Source organism: Mastigoproctus giganteus, chromosome 4 (assembly GCF_048544385.1).
Source record: "Mastigoproctus giganteus isolate SK-2022 chromosome 4, ASM4854438v1, whole genome shotgun sequence".
Lineage (NCBI taxonomy): Eukaryota > Metazoa > Arthropoda > Arachnida > Uropygi > Thelyphonidae > Mastigoproctus > Mastigoproctus giganteus.
The window spans coordinates 189,573,564-189,593,795 of NC_143578.1; positions in this window are offsets into that span (position 1 = coordinate 189,573,564).

Here is a 20,232-nt window from a genome sequence, read left to right on the forward strand (position 1 = left end):
GGAATAATTAAATTCATCTGCCGTACTTCATGTCTTATATCAGTAAATTGCATGTGTCCTATGGTCGATTTGTCTGTTTTGCTGGACGAAAAACCAGTTTCTGGAGGGAAAAACCTAGCTATCTCCGCTTGAGACTGACTAACTCAGCCACGGAGTGAAAAAAGCCAATTAAAGTTCCTCGTGTCATCGACGGGATTCGAACCAGGGCCTTTTCCACCCAGTGTAGGAAGGACGGTGACGCTACCACTGTGCTACCGCGCAGACTGGTTGAGCAGTAGACGACAGAGAGTGGTAATCGATGTACGCTGCTCTTCGTGGACTAATATTATTAGTGGAGTTCCCCAGTGTTCAGTGTTGGGCCCGCTGTTGTTTTCTATATTTATCAATGATATTCGTGAGACATATCAGGCTTAATGTCGAAAAGTTGGGAAGATGGGCTGAGATGTGGCAACTGAAGTTTAATGTTGACAAATGGAAATTACTGCTTATGGGTAGAAGTAACCCCAGAGAAATATACCAACTGTGTGGTACTACACTTAGGGTGTTGAAAATGAAAAATACCTGGGAGTAATTGTGCAGTCAGATATGTAGCTTTCTAAGCAATGCAGACAGGCTGCTAGAGCAGATCATTGGGTATTGTCAATGATATACAGGATTTTGCTACTAGGGAAAAGGAGGTGATTATTCCTTTGCGTAAGGCAATGGTCAGGCCGCGCCTTGAGTACTGCGTACACGTCTGGAGGGCTCATTTTAGGAAGGATGTAGAGTTGCTTGAGCGGGTACGAGAAGGACAACAATGTTGGTGAGGGGAATAGATGTGCTGAAGTTTGCCTTTAGCCAGCGGGTAGTTAATTGCTGGAAAAAACTTCCATCTGTTGTTGTGGAAGTTGATAGCTTAAAGAAATTCAAGAAGTAACGCGACAAACTTTTAAAGGGAATGGCTGTGTGAAATTGTTTTTTTTTTTTTTTCTTTTTTTTTGGCTGATGCTACATAAGCTTATGCGCTTGCTTTCTTGCATCACATGCCTCTAGTAATAGTAGTACCACTACTACTAGTATAATCGGCAAAATATTATAGAATATTTTGTGGTATATCCTTTAACTACAATATGGATTATAAAAGTGAAGGATTTGTAGTTTTATAGTTTATTTTCCAGGATTATTGAAAAAATTGAAACATGCATACTTAACTACTTAATAAATTCTCTTCTAATAAACATGTTTTTAATAAATAACATATTCCACTAATATATTTGACTTAAACAATTGCCATTAATAATTTATAATAACCCTAAATGAAAACACCTTTCTTATCAAAATAATTTTTGTAGCTGAGTTTATCGCCGCCGCAAAAACTTGTTCATCTATACACAAAAATTGAAACTTCAGTGAAACAGTTGAACCTTTTATACTCTGATTATGTGAGAATAAAAAAGATTACAGAATACATACCTACCCATATCCTGGGGCTCACATCTGGTGAGTATGGGGTTGGCACACCCAGGGTCCCGAGCTGGATATCATCATTCTTCTCTTTCTTGGCGATTCCCTTCTACTTTTGACTCTCTCTTTCTGTCTCTCAGGGTAACTTGGGAACTTTTTTTTTTTCCTGGTGCAGCATAAGCCTCAAGCTTCCTTGCACCATATGGCTATTAATAATAATAATAATAATAATAATAATAATCAGCAATATTGGTTACAAAATTAAACAATGAGCAAATAGCGTACTGGCAGGACCAGCGAAGTGAGGAACTTACTACAGTACACAAAGAAGTAAGATATGTTACTAGTCTGTGCTACAGTACTGCCTAAAATAGGCACAGCTAGATGTGCTACTGCATATATATGCGTGTTAAGAAACTATTTTGCCTCAGGCGCCACAGCAACCCTAATTACATCCACAATAAATGTTGGATGTAATTAGGGTTGCTCCTAGGTGTTTTGTATTCGAAATGTGAAGATGCCTCAGCTGGAAAATACGAAAATCATTCGAGAAAGTGGAGAAATATTGGAAACAATATATTGGATTTAGAGAGGTATTCACATAGGTCATCCTTGAGTGTTGTACTGCAGTAATTATATTTACATACATTTTACATATAGTTTACTAAAACTAAACTATTATATTAGGGTTACCTGGAAAGTAATTTTCAACTAATGCGTATTGTGTCTGTAAATTGCGTATGTTCTCTGGTCGATTTGCCTGCTTTGTTGGATGAAAACCTTGATATCTACATCTGGGACCGACTAATTCAACCAAAGAGTGAAAAAAAAGGCCACAAAAGTTCCTTGCGTCATCAGCTGGATTCGAACCTGGGCCTTTTTCACCCGGTGAAAGGGCTGTCCCCTTGGAAAAATTTTTTTTGGAAAAAACTTTGCTTGGAAAATGTTTTTGCCTGTATATTCTTAGTATCAATACTTTTTGATGCCAAGAATAAAGTTGCAGAAAAAGTGCCAGCACGCTATCACGTATACAAAAAAAATATCGTTATTGCAGATTCAACTCTTGCTTGTTCAAATGAAGACCACAGAGTTGGATGTATATTAGCAAACCCCCCAGGTAGGAATGGGCAGGAATGTGTTGTTGATGAAGGCTCATATTCGGAAACAACTGATATCAGATTTGCACGTGGGGATCAGTTTTTGAGTGTCTGCCAGGAAGAATGGGTTGGCGTCTAGATCTTTCAGACTTTGATTGTGGAGGCAAGACATGCCACTATCTTGACATGAGCCAACATGGTTACGCGGTCCCGTTCTGTGGGGGTTTGCGTAGGTACCACAGTGGTGTCATCACAGTCCGCCCCACATCAGGCGGATAAAGGCACAGGTTCGAATACCGTCGATGATGTGAGGAACTTTTATCGGACCTTTTTTGCTCTGTGGCTAAGTTAGTTGGTCTCAGGCACAGACAGCAAGGTCCCCCCCCCCCCAGCAAAACAGGCACATTGACCATAGAACACACAATTTACAGACACAATTCATATATGGCTATATGAAATAACTTACTGGGTGACCCTAATATAATAGTTTGGTTTGGTTGGTCTTGTTCTGTGGTATCAAGCAGAGGCCTGGGCAGTGGTGTATAAAGTCACCACCAACAAACTCCCTAGGGGAGAGATTGTTACTTTTACTGAGACCCCACAGAGCACAATGACTACCTCCTGGGAACAATCTATTGGCAATATTCTGGATGTGACGTTCCAAAAGCCGGTAACTTCTATTTCAGAACAACTCTAGTTATGTCATAAGAGCAACCACTATGACATGTATAACCCCAAAGCCCCATTTAGTATTGATGAGCTCCACACTGCAACTGCTCTGATCAGGGATAGAAAATGTCTAGGACCAAATCTGTTGGAGCCTGAAATAATCAAAACGACTGTCGCATACACTCCAGAGATCATTTTAAATCTCTTCAACTGCTATTTACAAGCTGCAGCATTTCCAAGTGATTGGAAAATAGCCAACCTGAAACTCATCCTTAAGAACTCCACCAAACCTCCAGAGTTACCAAAATCCTACCGCCCAATCGCCCTTCTTCCAGTCCTGAGTATACTATCCAAAAGATTATTCCACAAATGAATCTTATAGCACTACGAAAGTGCTAACTTGCCTTCACCAAAACAATATGGGTTTAGACCTGGTTCCTCCACAGTTGACACCTTAGAGAATCTCCTTATAGCGGCTGCTGACACAGACAATAAGTACTTCTTGATTGTTGCTATTGACTTCGCTTGGGTGTTCGACTCAATTTGGTGCTTGAGCGACCTTGGCAGACTTTGCAGAGCTTTCATCCCTAAAAATCTTTATGAAACTATCAAATCACATCTCTCAAATAAATCCATCGTGGTTAATGCTTCATGTCAGAGTCGCCTGAAACGTCTTCAGTGGCTGTCTGCAGGGTTCAGTTCTGGGATCTTTATTATGGAATATTGTTTTGGGTGACTTCCTCAACATTGATCAGGGAGGTCAAATCTCAAGCTTACACAGATGATCATATCATCACTGTGGCCGCAGACTCCAGCACCTGCTTGAGACCATTGATAATCATGTCCTCTGCAGGGCAAAAGAGAATAATCTTCAAATACCTCCAACCAACACTAACTCTATACTCTTGAAAGGCAAACTCAAAACTGGAAGACCACCCCAAATAAAAACAGATGGAAAGACCATTAAATTGTCAAGGCAAATGAAGTACCTTGGAGTTATGCTTGATGCCAACCTCTCATTCTATCCACATCTGAAATTCCTCTGAACCAAAATCCAGAACTATGCTGCTCTTATTGTCAGGGTCTCTTGCCAGGACTGGGGTCTTAAGTGAAGAACCCTCTCATTATTCTATAAGGCTATTTTGCTATTTTTATACCTATAATCATGTATGCTTCAGGAATCTAGTTCACCAAAGATGTTATGGCTTCCAATAGTAAAATAGTAGATACCATTCAGTGGTTCATTCTGCTTGTTACTACCTGCACCTGCTGTACGGTCAGCATCCATGCCCTCCAGACTCTGCCCCTTGATTTGGAGGTGGTCAGAAGGGGATTGCTATACCAGCTCTCAGATATCCATTTTGGATATTTCTATTTAATTGCACATGCTTTATATAAATTTAATGAGGGTAATTGATACTGATGGCTTACGTAAGGGCCTGAATCATCTACAACCGCCAAGAATGGGCTTCTTATATGGCTTAATCTATGTTTATTTGAGGTGGTCTAGTTTGTTGGGGTTGAGGACTGTGACCAGATGTTTTTATATCCTTTTAGACTATTAAATAAGCTTTTAGCATCGTTAAATACATTTTATAATCTTTGTGCACATTGGAAAAAATTTTAATTTTGGGCTCCTTGTGGACTTACTTTTGCTAGATTATAGTGGCTCAATTTTTGATATACAAACTTCATTTTGTTTCTATGGGAAATTAAAACTACAGAAACCACTTATTTTCGCAATTTTAAAATTGCATTCAATTTAGTCCCAACTCTGGTAAGTAGACCACTACTGGTGAATTTGTAGAAATGTAATATCATACTTAAGAGGATTGATTCTAAGATTTTTCTAAGAATTATTTTTAAATAGGCTCTTTATAAAGGGATATTTTGGCCCGCTATACTGAATTTTGGTAATCAAATTTAGATATCTGAGTAAAATATAGGTACAATCTTGGCTTGCTAGAGAATACCTGTATTATGCCCCCTGATATCTAAATGCTCCATATGGTGCAGAAAATGACCAGATTGGATCCTGTTAAAGAGTACAAGGTATACAAATACTCTAATTCAAAAGGTGGAACAAGTTGTTCCTGAGTTAGTTTAAAGTTATCTTTAGGTTTTCTTGATTGTTACTCTTGCTTACCACTTTTTGACCTTACTTCGACTACCACTTAATTCAAAATTCAATACACTTCACCATTTCAGCCACATGCCACATATATTTCATGTCAAAAACAGAGTCCTTACTTCTTGATGTCTTTTTTGTGGTTTCGACAGTTGACCCTTGATGAAGACATTGAAACTATGGGATCTACAGCATTAAGTTCTTTTTATTTTATTATTTTAATCTACCTTCAGGGTTTTCGGTTCTGTTAGCTTCTTCCTATTCTCTTCTTCACTTTTTGCTTACATATACATTTATAGGATATACATCTGAATGGTATTAGCATTAGTTGAGGCATATGATGCAAGGCAAGAAAGCAAGCTTATACAGCATCAGCCAAAAAAAAAAAAAACCTTTCCATTCCACCCATCCAGTCACTCTAAATGTTAGTCTAGTTCAGCTTTAAATTTAATTAAGCTATCAACTGCCACAACAGATGGAAGTCTGTTCAAGCAATCAATGACCCTATGGCCAAAGGCAAACTTCTGCACATCTATTCTGCAACTGCCTTTCCTCAATTTGAATCTATGCCCCCTCAGGTTCTTAATTTGAGCAAGAGGAAATATCCCATAAGCAGAGGTGCATTGCTAAAAAAAAAAAAAAAAAAATAGGACCGGAATGCTCGTCATAAAAAAAACCAGTACCAGAATGCTTGTTCTCCAGAAGATTGTGCGTAGCACATGCTTCTTGATTAGACCAGGGTTCGAGCCCGTGACCACCAAATACGGAGGATGCGGAAAGGTCAGGGAATGACCACCGCATATCTCTGGAGCAATATGGCCTTAGTTGCTAATGCTCCTAAAAACCAAATAACAAACATAACAAACAAACTCCAGAAGACTATATGATAACGCCACATCGACTGTACAGTAACTGAATCAGACTTCAGACTCACGGTTCGTAGAAAAACCAGTTATAGCATTCAGCTCATGGTGAATCAAAATGAAGCGTGCACACGCATCACAACATATCTCATTCGTTGGATCTCTTTATCTAACACATTGTACTTTAGTAAGAAACATCCAAGTTTCATTGCAAAATTTATATTTTTGTTTTTAAATAAATTTTTAAAGAAATCTACTGATTTTAAAGATAGATTACTATTAATATATATTTTTAGTAGTAATGGATAAAATAGATATTTCTCCTTGCCCTTTGATTATGCCGTTGTTCCATAATATTAGGTGTATAAATTTAATGTTTTTATTATAATATTTAGAAAATATAGGACCGGAATGCTCGTCATAAAAAAAAAAAACAGTACCAGAATGCTATATGATAATGCCACATCGACTGTTCAGGCCAGAATATACTACTGGCCATCAGCATTGAGCTTTCTCAAACCATTCAAGGACTTATACACCTCAATCAGATCACCTCACAGGTGGTGCCTAGTCTCCAGATGCTGCAACTTGCAGAACTTAAGCCTCTCTTGGTAAGAGCACCCCCTTGTCCCTCTCACTAATCTTGTTGCCCTTCTTTGTACATGTTCTAGCAACTGTAGATCGTTTCTAAAATGAGGCCTCCAGACCTGCACAGTACTCAAGGTGTGACCTCACCACTGCCTTATACAAAGGGATAATTACCTCCTTGTCTCTGTTAGCAAAATTCCTATATACCAATGACAAAATTCCATGACCTGCTTTGGCAGCCTGGTCTGCACCGCTCAGAGAACTTCATATCTGACTGCCAATTACTACCAGGTCTTTTTCATTCTCCACCTCCCTGACTGTAGTACCACACAGTTGGTATGGTTCATTTCGGTTACTGCTACCCATATGCAGTACTTTGCATTTGTCAATGTTAAACTTCAGTTGTTTCTTCTCAGATCATCTGCTTAACTTTTCTAGATCCTGTTGCAGTAGCATGCTGTCTTTCTTGTCATTAACAACCCTGCCAACCTTTGTATCATCTGCAAACATTGATATTAAGCCCAATATACCTTCAACAATATCATTGATAAATATACAAAACAACAATGGGCCCAGCACTGAATCCTGGAGGACTACACTAATAACATCAGTCCACGTAGAGCAGTGTCCATTTATTACCACTCACTGCCGTCTCCCACTCAACCATCCTTTTATCCCTTGCCCTTAATACCATACCGCTCCAAATTGTATAGCAGTCTTCCACAGGCAAAAGTATCAAAAGCTTTCCTGAAATCCAAGTATATGATTTCAAAATTATTTTTTGCATCCGGTTTCTTTGGGAAAACACCATAGTACCCAATCAAATTGGTCAGGCAAGATTTCCCCTTAACAAACTCATGTTCTGTCTGAACTAACTGACATCTTGTCTAGATGATCTTGCATTGCTTCTTTAACCAGTGATTCCATTTCTTTCCCTGGAACAGAAGTTAAACTAACAGGTCTGTAATTACTCGTGTCACCCTTTGATCCCCTTTGTGAATTGGGAATACACTTTTGCTGTAGTCAGTAGGGACCGCCTCCTGAATCTAAGGATACTCTCATAATTATGGCTAAGGGTTTGCTAACTTCCCTCGCTGCCTCTTTCAATATAACTGGATATATTCCTTCCACCCCAGGTGCCTTTTTTATGTCTAACTGGAACAATTCCCATGTGTACTACACATGGGAAACAGCAACCCCAGAGCAACGTATCAACTCTGTGGTACTACACTGACAGTGGTAGAGAATGAAAGGGATTTGGGGGTGGTTGTGCAGGCAGATATGAAGTTCTCTGAGCAGTGCAGATGGGCTGCAAGAGTAGCTCATGGAGTATTGTCAATGATATACAGGAATTTTTCCAGCAGGGATAAGGAGGTGATTATTCCCTTGTATAAGGCAATGGTCAGGCCACACCTAGAGTACTGTATACAGGTCTGGAGGCCTCATTTCAAGAAGGATGTAGAGCTGCTGGAACGAGTACAGAGAAGGGCAACAAGATTAGTGAATGGAACAAAGGGGTGCTCTTACGAAGAAAGGCTTAAGTTTTGCAAATTACAGTGTCTGGAGACTAGGCACCAGCGAGGTGATCTGATAGAGGTGTATAAAGCCTTGAATGGTTTGAGCATGCTCAATGCTGATGGGATTCTTCCTCTAGCTCAGAATAATCACCTGAGAGGGCATAAATTCAAATTGAGGAAAGACAGATGTAGGATAGACGTGCAGAAATTTGCCTTTAGCCAGCGGGTGGTTGGTTGGTGGAACAGACTTCCATTCCTTGTAGTGGAGGTTGATAGCCTAAATAAGTTTAAGGCTCAGCTGGACAGGTATTTTGAACGAACAGAGGGGTGAAATGGAAGTGGGTTTTTTTTTTTTTTTTTTTTTTTTTTGGCTGATGCTGCATAAGCTTGCTTTCTTGCATCAAATGCCTCTACTAATGCTAATGCTAATTTCTCCTCTACTTTGGTCTCAGCTATTACAAAATCACTTAGCTCCCTGTTAGAGTTTGAAGAACTTCTGGCACTCCCTCATTGAATAACTCTTCTTGTTTGAATGTAGATGCAAAATACTCATTCAGTTTATCAGCTACCTTAGCATGATCATCAATACCCATTTATGTTAAGTGGTCCAATCTGATTCATCCCTTTCCTTCTAGAGTTTTCATAAGTAAGGAAGTCTTTATTGTTTTTCTTAGCATCCTTTGCCAAAGATTTCTTATAATCAGTCTTTGCTTGCCTAACCTCCTTTGTGACTTGATTACAGACTAGCTTATATCTGCCATTGGCTTCTGTGTCAACTGATAATTTATATGAATTCCATGCATTTTTCTTCTCTGCCACGAGCCTCATTAGTTCATTTGACATCAATTTATCTTGAATAGTATTTCTTAGTTGGTATGAAAAGCCTAGTAGGTTCCAAGTTTAATTTCTTGAAGGCTTACCATTTAGAATTCACTGTTTTTAACATCATCAGTTGATCCCATTATACAGAATTTAAAATCTGTCTGAGATCACTGTAGTCACCTTTATGAAAACAAAAACTCTTCCCTTTACCCTTTAAGGTAAAGAAGTAGTTACATCTTTAAGTAAATCCCTCATCAGTACACTGTGATCACTGTCACCTAGTGGTTCCTTTATCTGCAAATTCTTAATGAGTTCAAGGGGCAACCAGAGGGAGTAATACTCCCTCTGGTTGCCCCTTGAACATGGTCTTGGTAGCGTGCAAGTGACCAACCACAAGTTCCAGTCAATATCTGGAAATTTAAAATACCCCATTACAAGACATTCTGATTCACTGGTCCACTCTATTTCTCTGCACAATTGTTTGTTGTAGTCATCAGAGTCATTAGGCCTATAACACTACTACTCTCATTTGCCCTTTCCCAGTGTTTATGTCACACCAAATTGACTCAACATTGCACTGTCCACCCATGTCAACTGGATGCACTTCCTCAGATTTAATGTGTTTCTTAACTAACAGCATAACCCCTCCTCCCTTTCTGCCCTGTCTATCCATTCTGGACACACCATACTCCCTAAATTTCAATTCTGCACTGCTTATATCTGTGTGACACCATGTCTCTGATATTCCAACAATATATGCCTTTGATGTCTTGAGTAGCACCTCAAGCTCATCAAATTTATTAACTATACTCCTAGCATTGGTGTACATGCACCAATGCTAGGAGTATATATGCACCTGTTTCTTCTCTTAGTTACCCTAACACAGCCCATGTATTTATTTGTTCCACTATGACTCCCAGTAGTCCTGGAAATCTCTATTGCCTTGCTTTCCAGGCTGATGCTCATTCTAATAGAAGCAGTGCAAGAATCACTTTTGCCTCTGCCTGAGACCACTGTTAACATTTTATTATTATTATTATTATTATTATTACTAGCCATATAGTACAAGGAAGCCTGAGGCTTATGGTGCACCAGCTAAAAAAATTTCCGAGTTACCCTGAGAGAGAGAGAGAAAAGTAGAAGGGAATCACCAAGAAAGAGAAGAATGATGATATCCAGCTCAGGACCATGGGTGTGCCAAGCCCATACTCACCAGATGTGAGCCCCTGGAGTTATCCCCCCAAGCTAGCAGTTTTCCGACCCACCTAACACTGCCTCGATAGCATCAGCAAATATTCACCCTTATTCACCTTACACCCTTTCTATTTAAGTGTACCCCATCCCTGTAGTAGGAGTCTCTCTTCTATCAACAAGCACAGACCAGGCTGAAAAAAATTCTAACCCTTGAGTCTTGCACAATCTCTCCATGGCTGAATTGATTGACAAGGCTCTCATCATATACTCTCTCCTATCGTGTCTTGGCAGGATTGCAGACAATTTAAATTTTCACCCTAACTTGCGACTTTTTTTTTTCAACATTGACCTGTGCTTGTTAAGTAAATTTGCAGATCTCTTACATTTAAGGTTATTAATGCGTGTACAACAATATCACCTTTTGTGCTCTTAAAAGATATCTGCTCTACAACGTCATTAACTTTTGCCCCTGGTTCTGTTCCTGTTGCATAATATATTCCCCATATCTGTGACAATAGTCACCATGAATAACTATTTTCTGTGGGACCAGCGCATTCTACCTTGGAGATTGCCTCTGTGTTGCCTGCTGCACAGGAGTGAGCTCTGGCATTGCTTTGGGCAGCTGAGAGCTTAATGGGCCCCTCATATTAATTTCTTCAAGGGCATCTATCCTGCACCTCAAACTCTCATAGATGCCCATCAGAATGCTGAGTTCTCCCTAAAACCTTTTGTCTTATTAAAATATGACAGCTGCTCTACACCATTTAATGTTGAGGGAGCCTCAGGCATCTATCATACTTTGAAAACTATTGCTCTAAACAATTCTGAATCTTATTTTACATTAAACTATTTTAATATATCTGAAAAACCTAGGCATGACACACACCAGTACCTATTGGATTGATCGACTTTTATCTGCCTCCTTTCATTAAAAAAAAAATGAAACATGACAGTTCATAAAATCATTACTCTCATTAAAAACCTATGTGTTATACTACCCAAGTAATTAATGTAATTATAAAGTGTTAGTTTTCTTTTGATTTGATATTTCCTCTTTGTAGATACAAACAGATGGCACATCTTTCAAAAGGAACACATCTTTAGGTGGATGCACTTCAATCTCCCTCATTTTGATTTAATGTTCCTGGCGTATCATGGAGTTTGAATTTATTTCTATCAACTGCAGCACCAACAGTTAAAGTTTTGTGATGGTCAGTGTGTTGATCGTTCCTATAATCTCTCATTTGATCTTCATTTTTGTCTACAGCAAAATAATTTATCCCATTTTCAAATTTCATGTTTTGTTCATCAGGACTCACATCATACTTTTCAGAATACTCAGAGAGGAAGTTATCACGACTTCCTGTCATTTTACATTCTTCTTCTTCAGAAACTTTGAAAACTCTAAACTTCTTGGAGATAAGAATGGACTTTTTTCTTTGTCTTTGTTTTTCTCCCTGTAAAAATAAGCAAAACTAATTAAAAAACATTGATGTAGATGAATCTTTAATTAAACTTTATTAAAAACATAAACCACGAAATGAGTAAAATGTAGTTTTAAGAAAATTATTAGTGGAGTCCTCCAGGATTCAGATCTTGGCCCACTGTTGTTTTCTATATTTATTAATGACAATAACGATGGCATATCATGCTTAATGTGTAAGTTTGCAGATGATACAAAGTTTGGCAGAGTAGTTACAGTAATTAAGGAATGCTACTGCAACAAGATCGAGACAAATTAGGCAGATGGGATGAGAAATTGATTTGAAGTTTAATATTGACAAATGCAAAGTAGAGAAAATAGAGGCAAATGAAATAGAGGAAGGCCAAGATAGGAGGACAATCTATCATAACCCAACAAGCAGCATGCTTAATGGAAAACAAGAATAAGAAATGCAAGGTAATTCATATGAGGAGCAATAATCCCAAATTATCGTACCAGCTGTGCAGTACCACACTCAGGGCAGTGGAGAATGAAAAAGACCTGGGGGTAATTGTGCATTCAGATATAAATTCTCTGAGTGGTACAGACAGGCTGCCAGAATTGCTCATGGGATTTTGTCAACAATATAAAGGAATTTTGCCAGCAAGGATGAGGAGGTGATTATCCCATTGTATATAGCACTGTTAAGCCACATCTTGTGTACAGGTCTGGAAACCTAATTTTAGGAACAATGTGGATCTGTTGAAACTTGTGCAGAGAAGAGCAATAAGACTGGTGAGGGGAGAAAAAGGGTGCAATTAATAGGAAAGGCTTCAGTTTTGCAAATTGCAGCATTTGGAGACTACGCAACTACAAGGGGATCTGACTAAGGCAGTGGTTTTCAACCGGGGTGCTGCAACAACATTCCAGGGGTGCCACGTAATTTGGGTTTAAGTTACTTAAACTTATTATTTTTTTTTATTTATGTTTATTTCATTATAAAACGGTGTATAGTATCTTTTTAATTTTGTGGTTATTTATAATTGTTTACTTAGTACCTCTATATAAAGAATAAAATTATTATATACTGTATATATATATATATATATATATATATATAATTTGTTTTATGAAATATAATTTTTATAATTATATTATTTTAATAACTATCATATAACACACATTATATATATATGTACAAATGTACAAATAACAGTAAAAACATATGTAAATACAAAGGTAAAAGCAAATGTAAATACTCATATAAATACAATTTGATAAGAAAACTTAAATCCCATTGTTGGCATATTTCATAAAGAATTAACAGAAAACCAACCACCCAACAACCAAATAACCCCCCCCAGCAGACATTAGCATAGGATGTCGGGGCCTAAGGCTAATGCACCACACAACACAGTATAAAGTAAGTGTGACTGTGCAGTAAAAAGCTTCGCTACCTATATAACGATTAGAAGGTGGGAAATAACCTCTTTCTAATCTACAACTTCCTCAGGACAGTAACAGTAGGCAAGAGCCTTCACAATATCGGATACTTACCTGTTGGGCTTTGTGTCCCCTATCACAGTTTGCTGTAGAGAACAATTATAAAAATTTAAACTAAAATAAAAATAAGTAAATGAAATGTTTTAAATATAAAAATTTAAACTAAAATAAAAATAAGTAAATGAAATGTTTTAAATATAAAAATTTAAACTAAAATAAAAATAAGTAAATGAAATATTTTAAATATAAAAATTTAAACTAAAATAAAAATAAGTAAATGAAATGTTTTAAATATAAAAATTTAAACTAAAATAAAAATAAGTAAATGAAATATTTTAAATATAAAAATTTAAACTAAAATAAAAATAAGTAAATGAAATATTTTAAATATAAAAATTTAAACTAAAATAAAAATAAATAAATGAAATATTTTAAATTTAAAATGTAAAATTGAAAGTTAAATTAATATAGCAAAAAAGCAAAACTGGTATAGGGACAACAGAAATGGGTAGGTATGAGACATTACATCAGATGGGCTGTCAATCCACTCAAAGCCCCCGAAGAAGTAGGGGATTGACGGTCACGTGATGGAATGTTCTATATTATAATATATGTAAATGTATTGTTATTTAAAATTAGTATTGACATAAACATAACCATTAGTTTTAATATAATTTTAGCTGAAGGTAATGAAAATTCATCAGTAAAGTGTAATGAAAAATTCATTATCATATAGTAATATATTTCTTAAAATTAATATGTATAGGCCATGCTGAATTAAGATAACCTAGTTGGGCTAACTTGATTACCAGAAATATAATATTTATATGTCAAAGTGCCATTAAAAAGAAAAACACATACACTCGCACACACACACACATATATATATATATATAGAGAGAGAGAGAGAATTGGATCTAACAGGCAGTAAATTGAATAGATTGAGTAGGGGTGCTGCAAAATAAAATAAATTACTTAGGGGTGCCGTTATTAAAAAATAACGTGTTTAAGGCCTTGAATGGATTGAGTAAACTCAATGCTGATAGAATCCTTCCTGTTGCACAGAACTACACATATGAAGGAGCATAAACTGAAATTGAGGAAGGATTATTGCATGTCGGGTGTGTAAATATTTGCATTCAGCCAGAGGGTGATTGATTGGCTGATTCTGCATAATCTTGCTTTCTTTCATCATTTGCCACTACACCTACTAATAATAATGCTACTGACTGAAAATAATTTCTGAAAGGTCAACTATACAACAAAGGAAGTCTAAATTGCTCATTATGGCTCGTGATGGGTGGGGAAAATTTTATGAAACAGAAATCTCGTTCAAATATGTACAAGACATTACTGATGTGCATAACAGACCAGCATGGAGTACCAGTATGCTCTGGTCCATTCTGAGTTCTGGGATCGATTATAAGCCAAAGAAAAAAGCTTCTATTTTGAAGGTTTTTGAGGGAGAGTTTCCAAATTAAACTGTGTGCAACAATGAGAAATATTTGTAAAAGAATAAGAGAAGTTTACCTCAATATGATATGTAGAACACTTCCATATGATACTCTCCAGAAATTAAAACAAATTTAACCCCGGGGGCTCACATCTGGTGAGTATGGGCTTGGCAAACCCAGGGTCCTGAGCTGGATATCATCATTCTTCTCTTTCTTGGTGATACCTTTCTCTCTCTCTCTCTCTCTCTCTCTCTCTCTCTCTCTCTCTCTCTCTCTCTCTCTCACACACACACACACACACACACACACACACACACACACACACACACACACACACACACACACACACACACACATAGTGGGGTAACTCGGGAATTTTTTTTTTTGGCTGGTGCAGCATAAGCCTCAGGCTTCCTTGTACCATATGGCTAATAATAATAATAATAATAAACATTAACATAAAATGATTACAGTAAAAAAAAAACTTGAAAAAAATTAAAAAATCAATTGAACACAATTAAAAAATATTTAAAAATTAATTTTAAAAAACTTAATGTAAATTTAAAAAAATGATTTTCATTTTATGTTGATTTCAACTTAATGAGAATAATAGCAATAACAGCTTAACTGACAGTACTCACCTCAAATAATCTGTTAGTTGTATGGTGTTTAAGACAAAGTTGTGGAAATTCAATTAAATTGCATAGAAATGGAATTTAAAATTAAATAGAGTAGGGATTATTAAAAACCTGTAATTAAAATTTAAAATTTTAAAAATTTACCTAAGGAAGAAGAAGTGCACCACCTCATCCCTGGTTGTCCTGTATAAAAAGTTGAAACTATAAAGAACTAATAAAGCCAATAGTCATAACGGATGACTTTTGAAATAACGTCTTCCTTTGGCAATGATAAGAGAGAAAGGGATTGTATATTTAAAGAACTCCTAAGTTCCCATGATGCATTTTAGGACATATGGGAACTTGACATGTGCAAGGTTCCAGACCAGGGAAAGGTTTGTTGAGAGTTTCATATTCAAAACGTTAAACTTAGTATCATGGCAACACCATTCTATGACAAGTGCTTCATGTTGGAAAATTTTATAACTTGACTTTAATTTTATAATTGTAATAGCTGAATCAATTAGGGGATTGTAGTTGTGAGAATGTACATGCCGCGTGAGTTCGGTGCTGGCTTGATTAGTTTTGAAGCTGTTATTATCCAGACATATGGCAAATCATGCATAGACTAATGCTATTATTATTAATTCATGATTGGTATCACAACCCAACATGAGTAAACAACAGCTATTAAACATACACTGAGTGATCACTGAATTAAAAACCCTTTTGAAAACTGAATGCCACCTGTTGACCATGCAGTTAGTCGACCTACCTAGCATAGATAAGGTGTCAGTGGTCCAGTATGTAGTAAAATTCCGAGCGTGATGGGTAAAAGGAAGGATTTATCGGACTTTGATAAAGTCCGATAAATTTTTTAACTTTGACAGATTGTGGGTGCTCGATGAGCTGGTGCCTTGATTTCCCAAATAGCTGAACTGGTGGGGTGTTCGAGAGCTGCTATAGTTAAAGTGTACCAGGACTGGCATGAAAATGGTCAAACAATGACCTGACGGCAAAACTGCAAAGGTCAGCGAAAGGTTGATGTTAGAGGTGAGCGCTGGGTCCAACGACTCACACAGGTAAACAGGCGCAGAACTTTTGAAGAGTTGACTACCCAATACAACATGGACCAACCTGGAACAATATTTGGCATGACCATGCATCACACGCTCGCATGTAATAAAGTCTGCGTAGGGGCTGTCTGCTGGGCTATACCAGCAGACGACCCCTATGGCATCCTCTCCTAACCTCTCCTGGCGTCGGATGAGTCACAGTTATTTACTCCACACCGTTGATGGTTGTGTACAGATTTGGCATCAACAACATGAGGCTCTTGATCCATCATGCATGGTATTAAAACTGCAGGCTGGTGGAGGTGGTTGTATGGTGTGGTGCATGTTTCACTGGCAGGAACTTGGATCCCTGGTGCATGTGGAACAACATATCAGTGATCTCTGCTATCGTCAACTGCTTGTTGATTGTGTACACCCCACTATGTCATACTTTTCCCGAATGCCGATGGCGTCTTCCAAGATGACAATGCGCCGAGCCATTGGGCCCTTCTTTTGCCCAATGTTCTTACTTCCAGCATATCGATTGGCCTCGGAACTCTCTCGATATCAATCCCATAGAGCATTTGTGGGACACTGTGGAAAGGCATATCAGGCATCTGGATATACCAATCACCTCTATACCTGCATTGCTAACCATATTACACACAGCTTGGGTGGCCATACCTCCCGAACGCTTCTGACATCTTGTTGAATCAATGCCACATCAGATAGCTGCTGTATTGAGGGCAAAAGGATGACCTATGAAGTATTAGGTAGGTGGTCATAATTCAGTGATTACTCAGTGTATGTAAACTAAGGAAAAACTATAATGTTATTGTACAAAAAGCTGATAAGGGAAATGCTATCATAATTTTAGATAAAAGTACATACATAGACAAAATGCAACACATTCTCTCTCTCTCTCTCTCTCTCTCTCTCTCTCTCTGTGTCGGAGAGAATGAAACACATTCTCTCCGATGCAGACATCTATAAAGTTGACAATATGTACAATGGCCCAAGATTAAAGGACAATATGACAGTATCTTAAGGGGACTAAGATCCAATAAGGAAATTAACCTACACACGCTACAGCAAATTGGCATATGTAACAACATTCTTCCACACATGTTCGGCATTACCAAACTTCACAAACCTGGCTACCCCTTATGACCAATCGTTTCTTTCAGTAAATCTGCTTTTGATAACCTATCTACCTTCTTAGTTAAAATTATATCACTCCTTATGAAATTTTCAAAATTTAGAGTTTGCAACACCAGCCAGGCCTTTGAATGTATAAATACCACCACAATTTCTAGGGAAGACACCTTAGCCTCTTTTAATGTTTTTTCTTTATATACAATGTACACTTAGATTTTACACTACAATCTTTACGAGAACCTTTAACGATAGACAACACTTTGGTAAAACGGACTTCCCTTAATTAACAGCATTTTAGAGCTCATTTTGGTTTTACTTGACACTAGACACTTCTGTTTGCAGGACCAAATATTTGGACTCCTCATGGGACTAGGAATCTCAGCCCCCTTATCAGAAATTTACCTAGTGACTATTGAACATCAAGTACTTCAACCTTTCCCCTAGGACATTAAGCTTTATATGAATTACACTGACGACATGTTATTAATAGGAGACAAGTCTAGTATTGACAGTCTTTTTTTTAAATTCAATGCAATTCATGAAAGATTAAAATACACCCTTGAAATAGAAGCTGACAATAAGATTAATGTTCTTAATCTTACAATATACATAATCTGGTGGTCACAGGGTTTGAGCCCGTGACCACCAAATATGGAGGATGCGGAAAGGTCAGGGAATGACCACTGCATATCCCCGGAGCAATATGGCCTTAGTTGCTAATGCTCCTAAAAACCAAAAACAACACACACAGGGAAATATTTCCACTTTCAATCACATCACCCACTGAGTACTAAAAAATCCATTCTGTACAACCAGGTCTACAACACTATTAAATACAGTTCTTTGCACGATGATTTAGCTACAGAATTACAATATCATACAGAAAAGTTCACAGCTAGGAAATATCCTTTACAATTAATTCGACACACAATTTCTTTTGCTGAAAATAAGATCAACAACCCACATAATCACAACACCAAACGAAAAAACAAACAAAACATAAGTATCATCCTCCCCTATCACAGTGGACTCACCAGACAGCTTCGCCAAGCGTTTGTAAATACAGACATAACATTAATATTCTCATCATATAATAAAATTGGGACTATATTTTTAACACATACAAAGAAACACACGAATATCCAATATGCGACATCAACAACATCATTTACTTGATTAAATGTCAATCCGGTTGTAGCACATGCTATATTGGGAGTACTACTACTAAATATGGCACAATTAAAACTTCTAACACATGTGCATATTATCACCATAACACTTCAAAACTAATCAAGCCAGCACCGAACTCACGCAGCATGTACATTCCCACAACCACAATCCCTAATTGATTCAGCTATAACAATTATAAAATTAAAGTTATAAAATTTTTCAACACGAAGCACTTGTCATAGAATGGTGTTGCCATAATACCAAGTTTAATGTTTTGAATACGAAACTCCCAACAAACCTTTCATTGGTCTGGACCCTTGCATATGTCAAGTTCCCACGTGTCCTAAAATGCATCATGGGAACTTAGGAGTTCTTTAAATAAATAATCCCTTTCTCTGTTATTATTGCCAACCAAAGATGTTATTTCGAAAGTCATCTGTTATGACTATTGGCTTTATTAGTTCTTCATAGTTGCAACATTTTATATAGGACAACCAGGGACAAGGTGGTGGACAGGGACACTTCTTCTTCCTTGGGTAAATTTTAAAAATTTTAAATTTTAATTACAGGTTTTTAATAATCCCTACTCTATTTATTTTTAAATTCCATGTCTATGCAATTTAATTGAATTTCCACAACTTTGTCTTAAACACCATACAATTAACAGATTATTTAAGGTGAGTACCTTCAGTTTAGCTGTTATTGCTATTATCTTCATTAAGTTGAATTTAAAATAAAGGTACATTAAGAAACTCTATCATTTAACTAAATGTTGATTTCAATCAACGTATTGAGCATCATAGCTCTGGTTTATACTATCAAACAATGAGAAATAGACCAGACAGGGAAGAAGTGCAAGGCCACACTGGATAAAAAATCTGTCTTGTATCTGCTGGATTAATAACTAATCTCAATAGTCTCTGTTTCAAGATCTACAGAGATCTTGAAACAGAAAACGTTTTGAGATAAGTATTGGTTGAAATATATTCATATGAAATATGCAGATGATGCCAAAAAAAAAAAAAAAAAAAAAAGAATTTCTCATAAATAATGAATGCTTTCAGGATTTACCACTGGAAGATATATTAATCAATTACTCAAGCTAAATAATAAGTTGGGATGAAGAAATTTATTGTTAGAATATAGCAAACTAGGTAAGCATCCGTGTTTATTGAAGCTTACTTTAAGGTATGCATTCACATTAGGCATAATCCACGGGAAGCCAAAAAATAAAAAAGATTCAAATCTAAGAAATGGGTGACCACGTAACATTTACACTACATTCCACTGAGACTGAAAAAAATGATTATAATCATGTCTTCTGTGAAGCTAATGGTTTTGTGAGTTAAACTGAAAATGGATAAAAATAAAAATACACAATCAGAATAAAGGATTTCATCTCCCAAGCCCCATCTTGTTAGGAACAACAACTCACCAGAAAAAAAAGAGAGTAGTAGTAGTAGTAGTAGTAGTGGCATGTGATGCAAGAAAGCAAATGTATGAGCTTATGCAGCATCAGCCAAAAAAAAAA